At 39.8% G+C, this 18687-nt stretch overlaps 2 long non-coding RNA genes across 8 annotated transcripts in view; one reads left to right on the forward strand and one right to left on the reverse strand.

The window, feature by feature from the left end:
- Positions 1-363: 363 nt before the first annotated feature.
- Positions 364-12895, reverse strand: LOC110133715 (uncharacterized). 3 transcript variants are annotated; one of them, XR_011485749.1, is made up of 7 exons: positions 12789-12891; positions 10640-10706; positions 10053-10136; positions 9336-9443; positions 7988-8040; positions 6836-6935; positions 364-2916 (listed from the first exon to the last, which is right to left on the reverse strand). It is a non-coding gene; the product is annotated as an uncharacterized lncRNA (long non-coding RNA). The 3 variants fall into 3 exon arrangements; XR_011485747.1 differs by having other exon boundaries at positions 6836-8040; positions 12789-12895; XR_011485748.1 differs by lacking the exon at positions 9336-9443 and having other exon boundaries at positions 6836-8040; positions 12789-12895.
- The window catches only part of LOC110133705 (uncharacterized), a 30975-nt gene continuing 24580 nt past the window's right edge, over positions 12293-18687 (forward strand). For 2 of the 5 annotated variants that reach the window (XR_011485753.1, XR_011485756.1), the window contains exon 1: positions 13265-15589. This is a non-coding gene — a long non-coding RNA (uncharacterized lncRNA). The other 3 variants (XR_011485757.1, XR_011485754.1, XR_011485752.1) reach the window with 3 other exon arrangements.

The following is an 18687-nucleotide window of genomic DNA, read 5'->3' on the forward strand; positions in this document are numbered from 1 at the left end:
GAGGATGGGAAGGATAAAGGGGGTTGGGAGAAGTGGGGAGTTGTCACATGAGCCCCAAACAGTGTCTTGTCCTACCAACTCCTCAACCGCTCCTTAAAATTTAATGTCTTGCTTCAGTTATTTGGCTACCCCACTGTTGAGTATATCTTCTTTCACTCAATTTAGAGATCAAAGAACAGTGATGATGGTTTAACTGATGGTCTCCAATGCACCCATTTTCAGGGGCCTGGACTAGTGAGACAGAATGGCCCATACAAACAGGAGACTTGATTCTCCAAATGAAGCAGGAGTCAAGTGCTGCATTATAATGCAGGAACTCAGATAATAGTACCATAAAGTATTACTAAGAAGCTAACAAAATAGTCTCATTTAAACATATATTTATTTACACATACTATAATAGGACAGTGTTTATCAAACCGGAATCCGATGACAGAGTCTGAGTTTTTCTCTAAGTATGTTTTACATTCAGTTTCAGGCATATTCTGGAGTATCTGGATGACTGAATGGTAACAGCTGCCACATAATTAGGACATGTATTTGAGCCTGTTTTTAAAACCAAGTTGGCACAAAGTAATACTACTTTGTCATGAGCTAGTGAGAAAAGAAATAAAGTGACCCTCCTCCTTCAAGGCTTACTGTACAACTGAAAATTTTCATCATTTGAAAATGGAAAGTGATGGGAAAGGAGAGTCCTCACAAGACACACATACAAGCATGCATACAGGCCAGTCGTAGTATGCTGAGGTTTCTAAGGGCAGTTTTGTCTCAGCAAACATCATGTACCACATTAAATGAACATTTTTAAAATTTGTGCATAATTGGTAAATTGAATTTGTATAAGAGCTTTATGAACAGCAGAGTTCATATTTAGTTTTATTTATATTTAAGAAATAGTAGTACAAAAATTAACATAAATGATTGGGTCTGAGAAAGTTTTTAAGAGTTCCCTTAAATATATTTTTCAGTTGAGAAACAGTTATAGAAATAATGATGCAGCACATAGAGTATGTGCACTATGTGTATAATGTTTACTCAAATATATGATCTAGGAGTTGATGACTGTTGTGCATCCTTCTTACTTCACTTCAATTTGCTTGGTTAGTTCCTTGGGGATACCTAGTCTGAATGCATTTACCCAATTCATCCTTCCCTACAATTATAATGAAATGGAATAATTCTGATATATATATATTAGTTCCCTACCTTCTTTGAGGGGCTGGGCCTGGAATGCAACCCTGGAGTGATCTACCTTTCTCAGATGCATAACTTAGTACCCAAAGAGATGATGGACTGCAAGAGGGTTGTGAAGAGACTGAACAGGATCAAGAATTGCCAAACAATCTTTATCATTTTGGTTACTATTGGATAGAAATATATTGAATTTGACACAATGATCTGTGATCTAATCTTTATAATTTTTCCATGTGATTGATGGATGCAAATTATAAGTGTGTATATATCTATGTCTATACCTAGATATATTAGATGTGCTGTGCTGTGCTTAGTTGCTCAGTCATGTCCAACTCTTTGTGACTGTAACCTGCCAGGCTCCTCTGTCCATGGGGATTCTCCAGGCAAGAATACCAGAGTGGGTCGCCATGCCCTCCACCAGGGGATCTTCCCAACCCAAAGACTGAACCCAGGTCTCCCACATTGCAGGCGGATTTTTTACCATCTGAGCCACCAGGGAAGCCCAAGAATACTGAAGTGGTTAGTCTATCCCTTCCCGACCCAGAAATCCAACCAGGGTCTCCTGCATTGAAGGCAGATTCTTTATCGGCTGAGCTACCAGGGAAGCCCCAGATATATTAGATTATATATATATATATATATAAAATCAGCTCCCCAAGTATCACCAACACAACTTGAAAAACAAAGCTTGAGTATATTACTTATCACAGCAAGGCAGAACATCTATTCCATAAAGATTTGGCAGTGTCTCAGAGGGAAGAAGGTAAGGATAGAATTGATTAAAATAGGGTGTTTGTTTTAAAGTAGAGATTTCAGTGTGGAGACTTGACTAGGATTGAGTAAGACTCATGACACGACAGTCCAAGAGTGGTGGAAGCAGCAAGCCAAGAATTGAGGTAAGAAATTCAGAGAATCTTAGGGTGCAAACTTTGTCAATGCTTTCCACTGAAGCGCTGGTGGGTCTTTTGGGAAATTCTTATGAAGGGTATTCAGTATGTGGTCAGTCACTCAGTTGTGTCCAACTCTTGCAATGCTTTGGACTGTAGCCCACCAGGCTCCACTGCCCATGCAATTTTTCAGGCAAGAATACTGGAGTGGGTTGTCATTTCTTCCTCAAGGGGATCTTCCCAACTCAGGGATTGAACCCATGTCTCCTGCATTGCAGATTGATTCTTTACCACTGAGGCATCAGAGAAGCCCTACTGGGTCTATGTCTATATTAATTTTTTTGCATGTGGATGACCAGTTGTTCCAGCACCATTTGTTGAAAAGAGTATCTTTTCTCCTTTGTCAAAGATTATTTTTTGTTGGTCTGTACTAGGACTGTATGTTGTTACACAGATCTATTTGTCTCTTCTTTTGCCAATACCACACTGTTTTGACTGCTGTAGCTTTTATAGTAGGTTTTCAAGTTGGGTAGTGTCAGTCCTCTGACTTTGTTCTTCAGCATGTGTTGGCTATTCCAGGTCTTTTGACTTTCCATATAAACTTTAGGATCAGTCCGTCGATATCCACAAAATAATTTGTTGGGATTGTGATCAGGATTGCACTGAAGCTATAGATCATTGGGAGTGCTAAATGTAAATAGTATTGTGTTTTTCATTTCAAACGCCACTTGATCATTGCAGGTATATAGGAAAGTGACACTTTTGAATATTAACTTTGTTTCCTGGGGAAGTTCTTGGGATGAGCAATCAAACTGTTTGCCTGGGCAGGACAGTCCTGAAAATAAAGAGATGCTCATGAAGACAGAGGAACAGCAAAGTTATACTAATATAGACAGTAAGCATAGTTTTGGTTCTCAGAGTCCAGGCTGAGTGTGGGGATAGGCAGTTTGGGCTTTCAGTTTTCCCTTAAATACACTATTAATATCTAAGGTGTGACCATTCTGGATTTTCACTGTTGTTTGGGGTATCACAATCACATGTCAAGTTTTTCTATAGTTGTTCTGGTCCCCAAGTTTCCCACAGTGGTTGTTTATATCTCTGTATCAGGCTTTTCTGCTCTTCCTGCTATATAGCCATTTGCTAGATTGTTTGTCATAATAACAGCTGTGATAGAGATCACAGATCTGAAACTGAAAAATAATACTAAATACTGAAAGAAGTATTATGACCAGAGTTTATATGTTTGATTATGATCAGAATTCGTGGTCCACTTTTCAGTCAGGAGCCATGAATGCCTATATTAAACCAAGGGGGGTATATCCCATCCCTGATCTGAAGAGCCTGCCAAACCAGCTATGGGGTTGTTCTCCAAATTACCCAAATTCAGATTTCTTGGTTTACTTCCTGATTTTTAGTAGTATCAAAGATCTCAGAGAACTTCTTTCATGGTTAAGAATCCACCTGCCAATGCAGGGGACATGGGTTCAATCCCTGGTCCAGGAAGGTTACTCATGCCACAGTGCAACTAAGCCCATATGCCCTGCACTCTAGAGCCTGCAAGCCACAACTAGAGAAAACCTACATGCAGCAATCAAGACCCAATGCAGCCAAAAATAAATAAATAAATAAATCTCGGAGAGTACTGTAGGGATGTAGGCACAACATCCTACTGTTAAATTAGCTCACGTTCTCCCTCAAGAAGCCAATCCTATATCTAAGGTAGTTCAATTCTGAACCATGGCCCATTCAATTGCATGAACTTCTGGGGCATGAAGTTCTATCATTTTAAGTGGTTGTTATTAGTTTCATAAGGCTGCTATGACAAATTGCCACAAACTTGGTGGCTTTATTCTTGCACAGTTCTGAAGTCTAGAAATCTGAAATGTGGCAGGGCCACACTCACTCCAGAGGCCCTAGAGGAGAAATGGTCCCTTGTTTCTTTCAGCTTCTTGTAGCTACCCTTGCATTCATGGACTTGTAGACTCATTTCTTCAACATCTGCCTTCATCACACTGCCTTCTTTCTGTGTCTCTCAAATCTTCCTCTGCATCACTTTTTAAAAAATATTTATTTATTTGGCTGTGCTGGGTCTTAGTTTCAGTATGCAGGATATTTAGTTGTGGCATGTGGGATCTAGTTCCCTGACTAGAGATCTAACCCAGGCTCCCTACATTGGGAGCTCGGAATCTTAGCTGCTGGACCACCAGCAAAGTCCCTGTCTCACTTTTTTAAGAACACTTTTCTTCGGACTTAGGGCCTACCCAGATAATCCAGGATAAGCTCTCCTCTCAAAATCTTTATGAATATTTTTGGCTTAATATATATTGCAATATTCACAGATTTCAGGGATTAAAGGTGGAAATATCTTTCAGGGTCTACCATTCAACCCACTGCAGTAGCATTGTCTAGATCGCTTGATATTCTCTGAACCACAGCATGTAGGGTTTGCTCTACTTTCTGTGCCTTTTATAAAGCATGAAATTAAGGGGCCTGAGAAAAGGAAAAAGAAATCCAGAATTCCAAAAAAGCAGTTAGGGTTTCAGTCCTCTAATTGGAGACCCCTCCTTTTTTTCTTTTTTGAATTATCTGTTTATCCTTTTTCCTAGAAGACAAACTAATGGAGCAAAATGTATATCAGAGCCAATTCTGATAATGCCAATTACCAAAGTTTTCAACAAAATATCTATAACAATTGAGTATATTTTCATCAAAAACAGTAAATATTACATCTGATTTACAAAAAAAAAGAAACAATTTTTACAGAGGAAAAAACTGAAAGATAATAATAGAGATATGATGTACATTCTATACCATGAATATACTAAACATACAGGAAGAATATATATTTATAGAATATCAAGAATATCAACTAGTTCCTGATCTTAGAGGAAATGCTTTTAGGTTTTCACTGTTGAGAATGATATTACTTGAGTCAGTTGGTGTAAGGTTGATGAACCTAGATTCTGTTATACAGAGTGAAGAAGTAAGAAAGAGAAAAACAAATACCATATATTAATACATGCATATGGAATCCAGAAAAATAGTACTGTTGAAACTATTTACAGAGAAGAAATGGAGACAGAGATGTAGATAACAGACTTGTGGGCACAGGGGGGGAAAGGGAGGTTAGGACAAATTGAGAAAGTAATACTGACATATACACACTATCACGTGTAAAATACATTAGCGGGAAGCTGCTGTATAATGCAAGGAGCCCAGCCCGGTGCTCTGTGACAACCTAGAAGGGTAGAATTGGTGGGGGGTTGGTGCTTAAGTGGGAAGGGATATATATCATACACTCATACACACACACACACACACACACACACACACACACACATATATAACTGATTCACATTGTTGTATGGCAGAGACCAACACAACATTGTACAGAAATTATCCTCCAATAAAAAATAGAATAGCAACTAAAGAAATTCAGTAAATCTGGAGCAGGTACAACAAAACCTATATTTCAATGGAACTCTTAAGTCTGATACACATCCTCACTTAAAAGCCACAGGCTTTGAAGATGCTAGATTCAAATTAATAAGAAGTAAGGTTGTGGCCAAGAAAAGGTTTATAATAATAACTAAAATTATAACTGATAATGCTAAACTGCTTTTGCCTAATATTCTCAGGCAAAGTACCACCAGAACTCTGATAAATAGAAATACCGTGGAGACCAAGAGCCTTGAGAAATCTCTAATTATTTTCCATTTAGGATACAATTTCTGACATTTTTATGTTAGTAATACTTTGCCCATACAAATGTAACTTAGGGGAAAGTGAGCATCTCTTCTAATTAGACAACTCTTCCTATGCATTTCATCAATAGTAACACTAAATAAACATAATAGTTTCTAGCACCTTTTTCTAAGGTAAAAGAAAGAACAAATCTTTGACCAACTGAGGGTCCTTTGGAAAACATCAAACATAGCTTTAGGTGCAAAATATATCCTGAAAGTTATTTCATTTCATTTTACATTTAGGATTCAACCTTAGGAAGAAAACAAAATCAAAAGTCAAGAAATTTGAATACTTAAAATAGGCTAGTTGGTGAAAAGAAACAGTATTTGGCTATTCATATGAAGGGAACAATAAAGCATTTAAAAATAAACACAGAAGGTAACATGACTCTCAAGAACCTTAGCTCCATCATAAGTGAGGAAGCTTTGTTTTCTTAAATAATCAAGGACATGATTATAGTCAACACAAAGCACAGAAATTATTCTGGTAAAACATGAAATCTTTTTTATTTGGAAGATTACATAAAATAACCCTTCACATTGCAGGTGAAGAAAATAAACAATAAATAGTGTCATGTACTATTCTAGGCCCTTGAAATACAAAATAAATGTGACATACTCTAAACCGTCCAAGATTTTACAGCCTAGGTAAGGAAACAGGTATGATTTTTTTTCTTAAGTGAAAGAATGTGACAGAGATTGCTAGTTGTTTATCCCTTTCTCCCCATTATTTCTAAGTGATAAAACCTGATTTTCTTGGGTGGGGGGTGTGGATATGAACCCAAATAAGAAAAAATGTAATTTCTCAGTCTTTCTTTCAAATAGGGATGTCCATGTGACTAAACATAGGTCAATGGTACGTAGGTGGAAGTTGTTGGGTGGGGCCTCCTAGAAAGTTTCAAAATTTTGTCCGTGTGTATGTGTATGTGCACATACATGCACTGGGGTGGGGGAGGAGGAGTCAGAGTGCTTATAAAGTTGTTAAGCCGGGAGGCCATTTTGCATTACCTTTTTACTCATTCTTGCCCAGGACATGGGTGTGATGGCTGGAGCTACAGCAACTATATTGTTACATTGAGGAAATTGAGCTAGGAAGGCAGAGCTTGAGCTTGGAAAATAAAGCATAAAAATGAAAGGAGAAGCTGTAACAATATTGAACTGCCTACTTTTGGATTTTTTTATATAATAGAAAAATAATGGGTTTCTTAATGACGTGCAAAAACAATTGTTAACTTATGCAACATATTATTATAACACAGTGAGATGCAAGGTCTAAAAGAGGTATGTATAAAGACCTATGAGTGCACATTTAAGCAAAGGATGAATTCTGCATAGGAAAAAGGAGATTGGGAAGGTCTTTTGTCACAGAGGGAGTGACATTTGGCTTGGGATTTTAGAATATGCATATCTGTCAACTAGGCCGGAAAAGATGGGCACTGTGTATCAACAGTGATGCTGAAATTTCATATTTCCATGGTGAAACTGGTGAATGTTGAAAGATAGATGAAGACTTAGAAAATGTTTTTATTAGAAATGGACAATGTGATAATTAATCATTTACAATCTTAGAAACCTTTAAGGGTTGATAGGCAGAAAATTTTTGAGAAATACCAACAGAGGGTACTGTTATAATAAAATTTGCATATCTACCCTCATACAATTTTCTTATTATTTCTGAAAATAAGTTATATTATCCTCCTGTATAATTTTACCCATTCCAATGCTCTAGTACTTCAAAAATTTTAATGAGTAATTCACCATTCTTTGCTCTTACCAAGACTTCATTTAACAATGATTACAGATAAGTTAGGAAAGTCATTTCTTCTCTTCAGTATACCTGTGTTAAGCAAGTTAACACAGTATTCTTTCCTATACTATACTGAAAATCTTGTACAGAACTAAATTACTGAACAAGCTCTATAAATACTGAGATTTATTTGACTAATGTGGAAAGGACTTTTCAGAAACAATAGTTTTCAGATCAGTATAAATTTTTAAATAATGATATTTTCCTCTTATGAAATAGGAAGTGTTTATTTCAGTTACCAAATCAAAAACCAACACTTAAAAGACTTTTCATAATCTGACTTTTTTCAAGGGAGGATAAAATCAATATATTTAGCAAAATAGCAAGTAAAAAGGAATTGAAAGGGATCAAACCCAGGTCTCCCGCATTGCAGGTGGATTCTTCACCAGCTGAGACACAAGGAAGCCTGAAATAATAAATAATAACATAGAATATACAAATAAATACATGTAAATAATAAATGAAAGGGAATTAATGATCAGAGGTCACACTAAAAAAATATATTAAAATCCACAGAGAAATAAGTTTTCAGATATGTTTGGGTCTTAATTTAGATGGAAGTTAATTGAGGGGATAACCCCAGCAAAAAAAATCACCTTGGCTCTTTTAAGCTAGAAGAGTGGATTTAGCCAGCTGTTTTGGTATGGTGGTTTTACAAAGGCTTTATAATAGGATTTATGTGTTCGAGGAAGAAATTGAGTGTGATGCCAGAAGTAAAGGATTTTGTATGTCTGCAAATGTAAATTTAAAAATCTGATCATTTTTAATCTGAACACTTTTCCAACCTGAACCCTATTCAACCAATACCTACACACTTCTACAATATTATGATCAAGGTTTATAATAATGATCCCAATATGTCTTCTGAATTATACCAGAATTATTTTAGGATATATTTTTATTATTTGGAAATTGGTAGTCTTGTCTGTTTTTTTTTTTTAACATTTCTAGCTTAATCAGAGTATCCTTATTAGATACACAACCTTGGGCTTGTTCTTGGCCATCTTCAGTAACAGCTTACAGTCAACAGAAATGAAATAGCAAATAACTGATCAATTTAAGATTCATGCTATTAGAGCAGGAATATCTATCACAAAATAATTATAATCTAACCAAAATTTTAACAAGTCTCGAATAGCTTTTTCTAACAATTATAAGTTTTTTCCCCATAGTCTGTAGTGGAAAAGAACTACAATGAAGCATGAATGAATCTACTTTCTAATTTGAGAGAATGTAATCTGTTGATGTCAGCAAGACAAAAGAAGTTAGGAATACGCTGGGCCTCATTTTCATTTGTTAGGTTGCAGGGGTGTGTGAGGAGAATGAGTCTTATAACAGTACTGAAGCTTTTATTCTGCACAGTGCAATTATCCAGAAAAGGAAGCAGCTGTAGTCAGCTGCTAACACCCACAGCTGCTGGGGGAATCAGTCCATCTGCCTTGTAAAGGGAGCCTGAACTGGTCACCAGCAGTGTGTGTACCCTACAGTATAGAAACACTGTCAAATGTGTATTAGGACCCCAGATGAGCCCTTAAAAACATATAACTGAAAAATACCACAGAAAGCATGGCAGAACTTGAACACAAACTACATATGACAGTTTCTAAAATTACATTATGAGAACATCTGGGATGAGATACCGGTAACACATCTCCCTTTCTAAAATTGGGTTTAGGAATAAGGAATATCCTCTCCCCTTACCTACTCTCTTTGCAAAGCAATAGCAGCTGGTGGTGGCTTCTGTGATCAGGGCAAGTTGCCCAGCAGTCAAAAAACCAGATTGGTAAGAATTTGAGGCAGATGAAGTCTCTGGAATGGGAATATGGGTTTAGGATGAAAGGAGCTATAAGTGTAGGGTCTCTTGTTTATGTCTGAGATCTGCACCCAAACTCTGCTTTATTTCTACTGGCCCTAGAGACACCCTTGCCTGCTTGTTTTCCTTCTGTTAACACTTATGCTTTGTGCCAGGGAAGATTTCCTGACTTCTGGAACTGGACTTCTCTCAGCTTTACCCCTATGCTGACACTTTATAATAGTCTGACACTAGAAGTAATGGGGGAAATTAAGATAAAAGCTTTCTAATTCTATCCCTCTCCTTTATCTTTTTAAACTTAGCCACTGGAAAATTCCATGGACAGAGGAACCTGGAGGGCTACAGTCCATGGGGTCGCATGACTGTGTGACTAACACACACACACACACTTTAAAAAAAAGTTATAGGTATGCTCAGTTGCTTAGTTGTGTCAAACTCTTTTCGACCACAAGGACTCTAGCCCACCAGGCTCCTCTGTCCATGGGATTTCCCAGGCAAGAATACTGGCATAGTTGACCCACAATGTTGTGTCAGTGTGATGGCCTATATGGGAGAAGAATCTAAACTTAGCCATTTTGAGTAGAAGACCAAGCCCAGGGACTTACCTGGTGGTCCAGTGGTTAAGACGTCATCTTCCAATGCAGAGGATGCGAGTTCAATTCCCAGTGGGGAGCTGAGATCCCACATGCCTCATGACCAAAAAAACCAAAACATAAAAATGAAGCAGGGACTTCCCTGGTGGTCCAGTGGCTAAGACTCCACACTCCCAATGCAGGGGGCCTGGGTTCAAGCCCTGGTCAGGGAACTAGATCCCACACGCCATAGCTAAAAAAATCATGCATGCCCAAGATTATTCTATGTGCTGAAACTAAGACCCAATACAGCCAAATAAATACATATTTGAAAAAAACCTGAAGTAATGCTGTAACAGATTCAATAAAAACTTTTAAAAAATGGTCCACATTAAACACACACACACACACACACACACACACACACACACGACTATCCATGAGTGCTATTGTTGGGGGTTGTGAAGAAAAAAAAGACAATTTGATTCTTCTGCAATTCAAGCCCAAAGGCTTTCCTGGGTGTGCAGGATAATGAGTTCTGAAGTGCCAAAAGGGAGTAAAGAAGGTTAGGGAGCTACAAAATGGGTACAGGGGTAGGGACAAAACAGTACTTGGTTTACCTTCAGCAAACTTGGGGACTTACATTCTTTTTCCTTACCAGTCCCCTTACCATCAGCAGCCTTTCTCCTGGGAAAAAAAAAAAACATTGTGAACTGCCTGAGCATCAGTTGGGAAGTGGGAGTAGGTAACGTGTGGAGCGAGAATAACAAGACCCTGGTACTGTAGGATCTGAGGGAAAAGAGGTGATTCCTTTTTTGTTTTTATCTAGGAAAGAGGAGATTTCCCTGTGCTCTTGGGCTGAGGTAGAAATACCTGATTCTACCTGCTGCTAATGTGGAAATTACTACCACTTTGGCTGGAGTCATAATAGTATATTAAAGAGTCTCTTGGTGCCATCCTAAAACAAGAAAAATCTTTTTATAATATCCAAGCTTTAGAGAATGATGAGGTGAGGAGGGGATCCTGGACCTTTTATCTCCGGTGGTCTTAGGCAGTATGGGCAGTAATAGGGCCTGTGTGGCACAGTGGGGCACAATAATTGAGTTCATTATGACTTGCTATTTTAGTCATCTTTGCAGCCAGCCTTCAGGGAAGAGACCCTTGCTTTATTGTCTGCTGTCCTTCTGCCTCTGAAAAGAACTTAGCCTTCCTAACCTGCATGGATATTGAGGGAACTCTTATGGAAAAGAAGAGCACTCACAAAGAATTTATGGCAGTTTTCTCAGTGATATTTGAGAAAGGTCAAGTCATATCTAAAAGGCCTTCCCTGGTAGTTCAGATGGTAAAGAATTTGCCTCCAATGCAGGAGACCTGGGTTCAATCCCTGGGTCGGGAAGATCCCCTGGAGTAGGGATGGAGACACCCTCTAGTATTCCTGCCTGGAGAATTCCATGGACAGAGGAGCCTTGTGGGCTACGGTCCACAGAATCAGAAAGAGTCCGGACACAACTGGGCAACTAACGCACACAAGACAAATCAGAGTTTTAAGTCTTGGCTCTATCTGTTAGTAGCTCTGAGTTATCTGCAATCTTATAGTTCTGAATTTTCTTAGTTGCTTAGAAAAACAAAGAGGAGGGGAGAGAAGGATAATACGACTACTACCAATGATGATGAGGATTAAACAACAGAAATGGATGTAAAGCACTTAACACAGTACCTGGTCCACAGATAATCAAATGTTAATCAAGATTATCATTTACTATTTATCAGCTAGAAGGTCTTAGCTGAGGAGACATATCCATCAATGTCAATAATTGTAATTTTTATTCCAGTATACCACTTAACTCTTTGCTAGGCAATGTTCTAGGTGCTGCTTGCATATGACTTTTAAAATTCTCACTACAACTCTAGAGGCAGATCTTACTATTATACCCATTTTACAGATGAGGAAGTCAAGGAATAGCGTGATTAAATCCTTTAACCAAGATTCCATGGTTGGATAAATAGTAGAGTGGAGATTCAAACCCAAAAAACCCGGTTTACAAAATCGGTACCCTTAACTATTGAGGCATGCGGTTAAATAGTCAGACAAGAACTAAAAGGAGATGGGAAATGGAAGGTAGAAAAGGCACAGGATCAAGGTGAACAGTCAAAAACAGCAAATTTAGAGTGCCAGTTGGTTCAGAAACTTAAAGGCATCATTGTGAACTGTTCATGTTGTCAACAAATATATTAAGGTCGTATTTATAAATGAGTAGGTAAGCTTACCGGAGAAGGCAATGGCACCCCACTCCAGTACTCTTGCCTGAAAAATCCCATGGACGGAGGAGCCTGGTAGGCTGCAGTCCATGGGATCGCGAAGAGTCAGACATGACTGAGCGACTTCACTTTCACTTTTCACTTTCATGCATTGGAGAAGGAAATGGCAACCCACTCCAGTGTTCTTGCCTGGAGAATCCCAGGGATGGGGTCGCACAGAGTTGGACACGACTGAAGTGACTTAGCAGTAGCAGCAGTAGCAGGTAAGCTTACAAGCCAATTTACAAGCAAGCTGCAAAAACGAGATAACTATAACTGAGGGGCCTGCTTGCGTGCTAAATCGGGTCGGCCTCTGTGCAACCCTATAGATTACAGCATGCCAGATTATTGGAGTGGGTTGCCATTCCTAGGGATCGAACCTGCGTTTCTTATGTTCCGCAGGCAGGTTCTCTACCACTAGTGCCACATGGGAAGCCTACAACTAGGGGTCCCGCCTTTCACGTCTTTTACCATGTAAGTGTCGGGGATCTCCCAGTGATGCAATCTGCGTGCCTGGAGTCGTCGATAGGCCAATAAACATGGACGTGAAGGGGTTAATGTCGGAGTTTGGGGGTGGAACAAGCGGAAGCGAAGAGGGTTGTGGGAGCTCCGTTGTACGTCGCCCCAGGGCATCCGGGAAATATGCAGTGCTCTTCTCTATTATCACCGACCCTAAGTAAGGGCCACCGGCTAACTGAGTCTGGCCACTGCCAGCGCAGCTTCTCTCCGAGGCTGGAAAGCAGGGGCCGTCGGCCGGCACCAGGAGAGCAGAGGAGGCGGAAGTTTGTAACACTTGTTTTGGACTGAAGGCGTAGGCAAGTCCTGGCCTCCCGTCGCGCTGGAACAGGGGAACCGAAGTGAAAGGGGGTGAGGAGTCGGGGGAACTGACAGCCTGACGGACCCGGCGGCGAGAAGTGATGACCAGGGTGTCGGAAGAGGGTATGTAATTATATTGTGTAGGTGATGAGCGTGTGAATCTTCTTTGTAGTGTTTGGGAATAGGGGAGGTCGGGAGCAGATGAATGGAAGGTAAAATCAGCAGTGAAAAAACATTTTGTTGGCGAGGCACCGGCACATGCGAATTGTACCTATATTGGATGATTTCCGCGACAGTTAGAGCCTGTCAATTACAGTATGCATTTGGAGACAGGCAGTTACAATACAAGGAGATAAAAAACCTGTCGGGGGCCAAACGCTCCAGAGGGTGCCATCTGGGATGATCTTTGATGTGATGATTTGACATATATTTTAAAGATATAATAAACAGGGCAAAACTATGTGCAGTTTTCTCCAAGCACGTTTCCTTACTGCTTAGCTCAGCAATCTGGAGAGTGACTGAGTAGCACTTAAGGCCCAAACTCGTTTATACCTGGTGAGAGCATTTATCCATCACAGTGGCACTTCCAGGACCCCTGCTGGAGAGTCAGTCTTACCAGAGAGCAAGAACTCCATTTACATGCATAGCCTGCAAGCTCTGAGTGGGACTAAAATGGCAGAACTCAAGGGCTCTCTGGTCTAAGCATTTGAAACGCTCTGTGCCAGCTCTTTAGTTTTCTAGCAAACTCAGTTCACAGCTGGGAATTGTGTATTTACTTGAAATTCTAAGCAATCTTTTAAAACTTTTGAATCATATCTCCTGCTTTGTTTGCCAGAGAAACAGCAGTATAGCAGACAGTCCAAGTCAGTGGTTCCCAAACTTTCCTGTGCATCAGAATCAGCTGGGGGACTTGCTAAAGCTCAGATTGCTGAATTCCACCGAACAGTTGCTGATTCAGTGGGTCTGGCATTGGCCCCCAAATTTACATTTCCTACAAGTTCGCAGGAGATGCTGATACTGCTCATTCTGGGCGTTCTGGGAGCACACTTAGAGAAGTACTAGTCTAAACAGAACTGAGATTAGTAACCAGAAAGGACATCTCTATGCTTATGCATATTCCTAAAGGTTAAACAAGTCTGAATTCAGCCATGGTAGATATGAAAACAGATGTGTTTTGATTGTTCATTTGTATGTTTTAAATGGGTGAGCAAAGATGAATCTTCTTGAACTAAACAAGGTAAGATTTACATCAGTTTTTTTTTCACTCATGGGGATCAGAGTTTCTTAAATCATTTAAAACACACAATAGTTATTTTCTTTTCGGATCCCTTTCTGAGTTATATTCAAATAGGTAGTTATTTGTGCTCCTCAGGTGACTCTAGTGATAAAGAACTTGCCTGCCAATGCGGGAGACATAAGAGATATGGGTTCAAACACTGGGTCAGGAAAATTCTCTGGATGAGGGCATGGCAATCCATTCCAGTGTTCTTGCCTGGAGAATCCCATGGACAGAGGAGACCTGTGGGCTACAGTCAGTGGAGTCACAAAGAGGTGGACATTGACTGAAGCTACTTAGCACACAGGCACACACAGCTAGTAATTTATAGTTATTTATGACACTTGTGTCATCACCAAAAAAATGAGGTGTTCTAACTTCTGGTAATTATGTTTGAAGTTAAAAAAGTGAAAGGACAGTTGGGACAATCTAATCAACACAGAAATAGTTGTATAAAGAGCCAGAATTGAGATAGTGTGATAAGTAGTTTATTTTTTTTTATTTTTTCACCCTCAATGAAATCCCTCCCTCTTCAGAAGAAATAATCAGTTTATTCACTCTAGAGCACAAAGGGAACCAGAAACCTTACTGTGCCAGAGATTAACATGAAACCTTCCTTTATAGATTGACCTAAACAGCCTACTGGAGGGTTGCTGTTGTTGTTTAGTCACTAAGTTATGTCCAACTCTTTCGTGACCCTATGGACTGTAGCCCACCAGGCCCCTCTGTCCATGGGATTCCTCAGGTAAGAATACTGGAGTGGGTTGCTGTTTCCTTCTCCAGGGGGTCTTCCTCATTAGGGATGGAACCCAGGTCTCCTGCATTAGCAGGTAGATGCTTTACTACTGTGTCACCAGGGAATGGCAGTCCCTAGTTCTGCTTACCCTCTAAACTCTTACATGGGCCTGAAAAAGGTCAGGACACATTTTCAGAAATGTCACTCACACCTGTTAGTGTTTGCTCCCAAATCTCTCCCCAGGCCAGTTATGAAGCAAAACAAAACCTCAAGACCAGTCATGCAGACACACATAAAATGCACACAAAAAAGTCCAAATAAACTGGCTTAGGTCTACTCTGAGCTTTTTCAGTGACCAGCAAGATACTAGGATGACAGGTGACCTGGATGTTTCAGAAGTCTGAAGGTCTTCCATTACAACGGAATCAGCAGGACACTGTAGGGGTAAGAAAAAGTTTTCCTCTACTGTCTCAAGGTCCCTGACTGGGTCTGAAAATTAAACTGACAAAGACAGATTAACAAGAGAGAAGCATACAAATGTATTTAATGTAAGTTTTACATGACTTGGGAGCTGTCACAGGGAAATAAAGACCTAGAGAAACTGAATTCAGTATTTTATGCTGGCTTCCCAGGTGACATGACTTAGTGGCTAAACAAACAACAAAATTTTATGCTAGGTTTGACAAAGAGTGGGAAATCATGGAGAAATAAGACAAGGAGTACAAGGAAAGTGTAGTAAACTGGGGGAAACTTAGCAAGTCCTGTTTGTTAGGATTTTCTCTGCATCCCTTTGTATTTGGAGAGAAAAATTATCCTCTCCTCTGGATATAAGGAGGGAACATCTCACATGAGGATTTTATGATCTGTTTCAGGAGAGAAGAGGGGTGAAGAGGTCAAGTGACCTTGTTTCTGCCATTTACTCAAACTCCTTCAGCTTTAAAATATTCAGTATGCCATAACACCATATTTTGGAGTAGCATGTTCTGAACCCCATCAGTAAACACACACATGACTCTTGAATATCAATTAAATTTCACATATGGTTGGTGAGTTGTACACTGGCTCCTCCCCTCCTCACCAGTCCTCATCTCTGCCTAATTCACACTTAGTCTTATAGACAGTATAGTTTTCAATGGAATGTGAGGGGATAAAAAGGAATAAAAGAAACCTGTGTTAGTTTGAACTGTGTCCTAAGTGATTCCTAAATAGGAATGATTTAATTTTGTTGCCTGAACACTCAGTAGTTTATGGATCCAGAGAGCAGACCGATGGATGCTAAAGGGAATTGCAGCCAGGTGTGTCAGAGCAGCAAACACATGATCACTCCTGAATTCAGATTCAGACAAGATTTCTTCTAATCCAGACTTCCTGCTTGTTACAGCTGATTCCCTAAACAACTTTATTTTTTATTTTTGGCTGTGCTGGTTCTTCATTGCAACACGTGGGCTTCTCTAGTTGCAGCATGCAGGCTTAGTTGCCTTATGGCATGTGGGATCTTAGTTCCCTGACCAAGGATAAAACCCATGTGCCCTGCATTGGAAGGCAGATTCTTAACCACTGGACTGCCAGGAAGTCCCTAACCTTAAATCAGTATGTATCTCTAACCTCAAGTGGAGTGAGGTTTTAAATCCGGCACTTAACCACAAGGCTATGGATGTCATTGTTTTCTTTGGAATGTTTTTTCTGAGGATGAGAATTCTTACATCAAGTGAATGAGAACTATACAGTAGAGGGGAGAAGGGTAATTATCATAGTTAATGTCATGTTGTTTCTTTGAAAAATAAGGTTAGGAGAAAAACAGAAGAGGAAGAGGAGACACAAATATGTTCTAGAATCTGGAATCTGCAACTGAAGAGGCAGTTGCTGGGTGTATAACTTACTGCTTTTCCCACAGTAGAGGCCTAACAACAATGTGCCTGCAGCCAGGTTGCCCTTAGATCCTGTGACCTGTTGGAGACAGGAGAGTTATTGCTACTATGTATCATAATGACTTTTCTGTACTTGATAATATGATGAAAAAACCCTGATAACCTACTGTTATATATACACACACACACACACACACACACACATATATAGTATCTATGGGAGCATTTTAATAGCTTTCAGAAATCCAAAGAACTCATATAATTGTCTTCCAAAACTGCATATAAGAGTCTTACTGAAAGCTGGAGACCAGAAGATCAGAAATGGCCTTGCCAGAAATGTGTTTTCTAATTTCAAGGTCCTTAGAGGAGTCACCAGTGCACTGCAGCTGAAGACCACCAGGAACATACCTGTGGTTGAGCAAGTCAGTTGCTTACTTAGTGAGTTGAGGCAGGATGCACACCACGGGGAGCTGGTGGAATATCTCAGAGGATGTTAGAAAGGACTTATTATAGGATTTGGACTTGTATTAGGTGATTTGGGGCAGAATTTAAAGAAGTGAGGCTTCATTCTAAATTGCATTCTGTTAGGAAGCAGCAGACTATACATAGGGATAATTCCATGATCAGGTATCTTAATTAATCTTATCTAGGAGAACAGACTAGAAAGAGGCTAATTGGTAAAGTAGCAGCTATCACCCAGGACAGGAGGATATTTTGGCCATTTTGTGGTTTGATCAAAGTTGGCGTTTTGTCTGTTTTCAGACATGGATGCAGTAGTCTTGGTTTTGTCACAGAGTGGCCTTATTTGATGTTTATGGTCTGTGAGATTGGCTACATTACACTCATCAGGAGAACACCAAGACCTAGCTGAGGGCCAGGACAGCTCCCATATGTCTGGCTGCTTTTCTCCTCAGAGTGATTAATGCCAAGTCCAGCAGCCTATAGGAGACCAAATTTCCTTTCTGCCAGGAGCTGTATATAGCAGAGAAATGGTTAGATGTATTGAATAGGAAAGATTGAGGGCTGGGTGTAGATGAAAGCATCTAGTTACCCTCTATTAGAACTTAGGAGCCTCAGTGAGAAATAGCAGTCTTCTAAGGTGGTTTTCCTAAAAAAAAAAAAAAAAAAAGAAAAATCATTGGAGTATATTTCAGCAAGATAAGTGGATGGAAGGGAAAACATCGTCTTTTTCAGAGATGACCAGAACAGTAGGTCTCATCCCATGCACTCTTCTATAATGTGACCTTGCCACTCTTCCATTGAGAAGTAGGGTTAACATCCCCTCTGCTTTAAATCTGGACAGACTTCTATTGTCTAAATCAACAGAATAGGAAGAAATGAGACTCTGTGACTTCTGAGGCCATAAGAGGCAGCATGGCTTGTGACTTATCTTCAGGGACATTGACCTTTAGAGTCCTAAGTTGCCATGTAAGAAGTCTGACTTCCCTGAGGCTGCCTTGTTTTGAGGAAGCCTAAGCCTATGGTGGCCACAGGACTGGAAAAGGTCAGTTTTCATTCCAATCCCAAAGAAAGGCAATCCCAAAGAATGCTCAAACAACCGCACAATTGCATTCATCTCACATGCTAGTAAAGTAATGCTCAAAATTCTCCAAGCCAGGCTTCAGCAATACGTGAACCATGAACTTCCAGATGTTCAAGCTGGTTTTAGAAAAG

Source organism: Odocoileus virginianus, chromosome X (genome assembly GCF_023699985.2).
Source record: "Odocoileus virginianus isolate 20LAN1187 ecotype Illinois chromosome X, Ovbor_1.2, whole genome shotgun sequence".
Taxonomy (NCBI): Eukaryota; Metazoa; Chordata; class Mammalia; order Artiodactyla; family Cervidae; genus Odocoileus; species Odocoileus virginianus.